The following is a 6,000-nucleotide window of genomic DNA, read 5'->3' as shown; positions in this document are numbered from 1 at the left end:
CCCCCCCCCCCCCGACACTTTGCTTAAGGTTTTGTGATTCACATTTATGTCTTTTCATTAAAAAATTACCTTTCGAGGAGGGAGATACTTCTCTGGTACTGTTCTTCAAGAAATGTGCTGAGATGAGTGATGAAGCTAGAATTAATTTTGGATTCTCTACTTGTAGAGAAACATATTTCATGAGATTAGAGAAACTGGACCAGTTTCATAGTTGCACAAGATATAGATTAGGCAGTAAGAGTAAAAATTCTTTGAGTTTAGTTCAGTTATATCTATATAACACAAAAAAATTTATGTTCACAAATGTATTTAGAAATGCTATGGTTTCTCCCTCTTCATCCTGTTTCTAAAATAAGTAGGTCATTATCTTAATCATAAATCTAAACAGCAATTTCCTTATGAAATACAAAGTTAATGATAGTAACTATAATATACTGTTTCTATATATATTCAGTGACATAACACACCAGTCTGGGTTGAAGATATTTCAAGTCAACAGCAGTGCTGGTCTTAATGTTTATGTTTTCTATTTCCTCTGCCACAAATATTTTAAATATTTAATTGCCTAGAGTTTTATTTCTTTTTTTTCTTCCAGATGTTCTTCCAATAATCAGCGTATTTGTCCTAATTGTATGTGTGTTTGTTATGAGAACTAATTTGATCTCAAGTATTTCACTTATGTGTGTAGTGCTGTGTGATCTTTGCACATGATATGTAGTGAATGGTAGATGAGGAGATTGGAAATACTGGCTCAGTTATGTTTATCATCTGCAGTGTCTAAGCTTTATTGCATCTCATTAGAATCTCCTTAAAATGCCAGATCAGCCACCAGAGCAGTGGCTGCTAATTGTGTTATCAAAACACAGATAAAAAGAGAAAATGAGGTTCTTGTACGTATTTTTCAGGATCTTGAAAGATATTTGTGTGGAAAACTGGCTAATGGATATAAGAGGAATTTGACATTATCATAAACTCAGTGTTGTTCTCTTCGCCAAAATCTAGTAGACTACTTGAGGTGTTCTTTACAAAGGCTGTGAAGGTCCAGCCATGTCCCTGCACCAGCAAACACTGTAAGTGCTACCAGTTTTTTCCCTTTTCCACTCTAAAAATCACAATGACTGATAATTATTCAAGTGGGTCTTCCCAGTATTCAGTTGTTGTGTTCACTTGGCTTTCACACGCTTAGTCTTCATTGATATGTAACATAGTGAGAACATATAGCTTATTACATATATTACTTTGATAAAAAAAATTTATATTGGTTTATACTGGAGTTGTGACAACAATTTATCATTATTCCTGAGGGAAAATATTAAATGAAGGAGCATAAAATTTGAGGGCTGGCCTTTCATTCAAACCAGAATATCTCTGTTTGGTGCCTTAGATTTTTGTTTTATTTTGTTTGGAATGCTTATTTGTTTTTTTGTTTTGGGTACCTATATAGATGAATTATTAGTGTCTATACAACTTTTCCCAACTCAAGCACAGTTCTTGGGAACCGTTTCTGAGAACAGAACTACCTAATACAGGTACCTCTGCTCTGTTCTGCACTGGGGCAGCCTCACATTGAGTTGTGTGTGCAGTTTTGGGTGCCACAATACAAAAATGATGTTAAGCCGTTAAGGAGCTTCCAAAGCAGGGCAATGAGGATAGCGAAGAGCTTGGAGGGGGAGATGTACAACGAGCGGCTGAGGTCACTTGGTCTGTTAAGCCTGGAGAAGAGGAAACTGAGGGGAGACCTCACTGTGTTCTTCAACAGACTGACAAGGGGAAGGAGAGGGGCAGGTACTGATCTTTCCACTCTTGTGACCAGTGACAGGACACGAGGAAACACCATGAAACTGAGTTGGAGGAGGTTTAGGTTAGAGGTCAGGAGAAAGTTTTTCACCTAGAGGTGGCTGGGTACTGGAATGGGTTCCCCAGAGAAGTGGTAACGGCACCAAGCCTGATCAGTTCGGACAGTATCTGGACAGTACTCTCAGGCACATGGTGTGATTTTTGGGGGTCCTGTGCAAGGCCAGGAGTTGGACTTGATGATCCATGTAGATCCCTTCCAACTCATCCGATTCTACTATTAATTTAAAAAAAAACATTAATTCTGGATGATGAGCTAAATTTAAAGGAGTTATGGTCTCATTTTATGTGAGATGGTGACACATTTTAAGGATGGGTAATTAAATGATGGGTATTAAACTGATATATCCTGGTGCAGCAGAATCATTACTGATTCAACAGTACTAGTTCACATAAGGTTTTAATTCTTTCTTTGAGCTTTATGATACGTAAGAGGGGAAAAAAAGTAAATATTGAAGAAACATGTATAAGTCGCTAGATTCCACTTCTAATGTAATTTTAGGAGTCCTCTCAATGGTTATTGTATCTGACAAAATATTGAGACAAAAAATAAGCATATTTCTTAGATGTGCATTGCTTATTACAAGTATGTTAATTGCCCTCATTTCACAGGCTACAAAATAGTTTTAAGACATGGTTTATGCACAATATTGGTACATAATATAATTAGAAATGTTATTAGCAAATAATTAACCAAACCTAAAAGTTAAAGCTGAAGCTCATTAATCAGTCACACTGGGATATGTCCCACTTCTCTATCTACTGGCAAATGAGATTACTGGCAATATTTCTCTCCTCTAAATCTAGTGGGTTTCAATGTTATTATACCTTTTCCTCTGAAGTGTGTGGCTCATTGACAGCCTGCACTGAAATCTGTTTTCACAATATCTGCAGTATTATTTTGTTAACCAAGCTTTTACCTGCTGTGACTGAAAGACAGCATTTCCATCACATGGAAAAATTATTTTACAGTTCCCTGTTAATAACCTCCTGCCCAAACCTGACTTTTAAAAAATTTCTTTTTACTGGAGATTAGACTTAGAAAACATGTGAAAGAACATTTGTCTGCCTTAGGCAATGAACGCAGTGGATGTATGTAGGTAGTAAATTAGTTGGAAGTAAAGAATTTCTCCTGATAGTTCTCATACTTAAATTGTATTCTATCAACAATTTACCACTCAAGTTAAGACAAAGGATATAATCTATTAGCTGGTGAAGCCTCATTTGCTTCTCTATTACCACATTTTTTCAGCTTGTGTTGACTCTTCACATTAAGATATATGAGATGGCATGAGGAGATACAGTAGATAAAATTATAGAACTCAGACAGCACACCCTTATCTTTCAATGGGTGCAGTTTGCCTAATCTTACCTCAGTACCGTAGAATCATGGAATTGTTTAGGTTGGAAAAGACCTCTAAGATCAAGCCCAGCCATTAACCCAGCACTACCAAGTTCATCACTAAACCAAGTCCTCAGTGCCACATCTTCACATTTTTTTAAACACCTCCATGGACAGTGACTCCACCACTTCCCTGGGCAGCCCGTTCCACTGCTTGACAACCCTTTTGGGAAGAATTTTTTCCTAACATCCAGTCTAAACCACCCTTGGTGCAATCTGAGACCATTTCTTCTTGTTCTATCATGTTTTACTTTTGAGAAGAGACAGACATCCTTCTTATTACACGTTATTTCCAAGTTGCCTGAATTTTCAGGCCATTAGATGTAAAAAGAAGTAATATAAAGCTAAACAAAAGTAAAGAAATAATCAGCAGTGTTTTGAAAACTCTTTTAAAATCAACTTTGACATCCTAGACAAAATTGATTTTTTGTGAATAGTAGACAGATATGTGAATGATTTACTTAGGAATTTCTAATAAATCATCCCCGAAATGCAAGTATATACAAATTCCTCTAACTGCAAAATTAATTTATATGGTCAGAAATCTTTACTACATGAGACACAAACATAAAAGGAAAATAACATAATTATAAAGGTAAAACCAGCTTTTGAGCTTCCTAATAGTCCTTGTACATCTATTTAAAATTTTTTATTTATTTTAAGAGGATGCCTGTCACTGCAAATATCCCAGGTACACAACCACTAGGTAGAATACGATCTATGTAAATATTAGAATATTATGTTTTGATGTCTTAGTAGCAATTGCATGCTTCTTAAAGCTTAAAATATAGTTTACTGTTCATTATTGTGATGGGATCTTATTTGTTAGCTGATGCAGAAAACACTGTGTATTATAATCATAACATGGAGCTCTCCCTTTCTTGTGAGCTTGATTGAAATCTGAATACAGTCACTCTATGCTTATGGAGTAACATCTATTTTCTTTCTAATGTATGCCTGTTCTGTGTCAAGTTACTCATCACAGATAATCAGATAATTGAATTACTCTTATTTCTGCAACTTCCAAATGCTAGCATGCAAACTACACAAGCATATTTTAATAATGTATTTTACATGCAATTTAATATTGAACTTATATACATAAACAAAGTGGTTTTTAATACTGAGTGACTGTAAAGTTTAGGTTTTGGGTTTGGTTTTTTTTCTATGCAAAGAAACTAGAGTAAATTAGCATGTAGTGACCTCTAGTACATGCAGTACAACTAGAAAAATGTGTATTATTTACCTAGTTGGCTTTTGATCCTTAAAGATTTATTTTTGTATTTCAACAACAAAATGACCTGTGTGGAAGTTGTTGGAATGTGATTTAAAAGCAAAATGAAACCTATAGGTGTGCTTTGGTTTTCGTTTAATGGATTTTTTTTTTTTTAGTGACCACTTTTTGATTTGGTCTAGTGATATGCTAAGCAACTTTTAAAACTTCATCTTTTTAAAGCATAAAGTTTATATGGGCTTGTAAACCTGTTTCTACTTTTGAAAAATAGAGACACAGGTAGGACAGGGGTGTGGTAAAGTACTGAACAAGTTGTTCAAAACGCTTTGGACCCTGAGAACCATGAGTCTGCCTACATAGGTTACTTTTCTTGAAAACAAAGTCTTTAAGTTGTAACATTTTTACATTATGACCTAATATGCATAGACAGAAGACACACATGTATGTATGAGTGTGTGTGTGCATGCATTTACATATGGAGAAATATATAGTGGGTATGCCAATTGTAGTGATAAAAAATTAGCAAAACTGAGATCTAAGCCCATGGGTCTAGAATTTTCACCTGGAGACACTTGCTTTCAGCATCTCCTCCATGCAAAGTAATTTTATTTACCTACAGCAAGCACCCTCCCTGTTAACTGCAACTGCTGTTCATTTCAGTGTTACTCTACTTCAGTACCTTTTACCCCTTGTGCCAGCCTACACCCAAAGATTAAATTAGTTGGTGTAATACATGAAATCTCATGTCTCTGTCAGGGCTTTTCTGTTGTTCTGGGGCTTAGAACTCCTATCACCAGGATTGCTTCTAGGAGCTGAGTGACATATTTAATATTTTGAAATGTGCTAATATCAGTTTGAACCTTTTGTGAGCTTACGCTCCTTAGTGAGATGCTAGATTTCTTGTCTGAAAATTTTAGAATATCTTAAGGGTTGTGATTTGCAAGCAAAGTGTGAACAGAAAATGAGTCTCAATTGCTTTAGTTTCATTGCTTTGGAAATGTGTCTATTATGCAGTGCATGGGAAACAGAGAGAAGATATAAAGGTTTCTATTCTTTATTTCTTTATCTCAGTAAAACTCCTTGATATGCAATGTGTCAAATTATATTTGGTCTTTGAATACAAATTTTTCTAGAGTTATATTTCTAGTAGTTTCAGCACAGCAAGTTAGAAGTGTGACATGGAGTACTCCTGAGATTATGCCTGTGATAGACAGAGTTTTTATTTCCTAATCTAAACATGATTCAGTTCATAATTACCTTTAGGGTACATATCAACTCATGACATTCAATCTTGCCATGTGCCTAGTGTTTTATTCCCCAGAAATCTTCCTTTCAGACAATAATTGTTTTTATTTGAAGTATGTGTCTGCATAATGCAGTGTGTTTATCTGTGATTACAAAACTCTGTTTATGTTTTGAAAGTTTTCTACTATTTGTTCCAACTTACAAAATGTTTAATAAATACTGAAATTTCAAAAAAACATTGAATTGTGAACTGTTAAGACAACTA

This window comes from Onychostruthus taczanowskii, unplaced genomic scaffold (genome assembly GCF_017590055.1).
Source record: "Onychostruthus taczanowskii isolate IOZ18803 unplaced genomic scaffold, ASM1759005v1 scaffold37, whole genome shotgun sequence".
In the NCBI taxonomy this organism is placed as follows: Eukaryota; Metazoa; Chordata; class Aves; order Passeriformes; family Passeridae; genus Onychostruthus; species Onychostruthus taczanowskii.
This window is presented reverse-complemented; position numbering follows the sequence as displayed.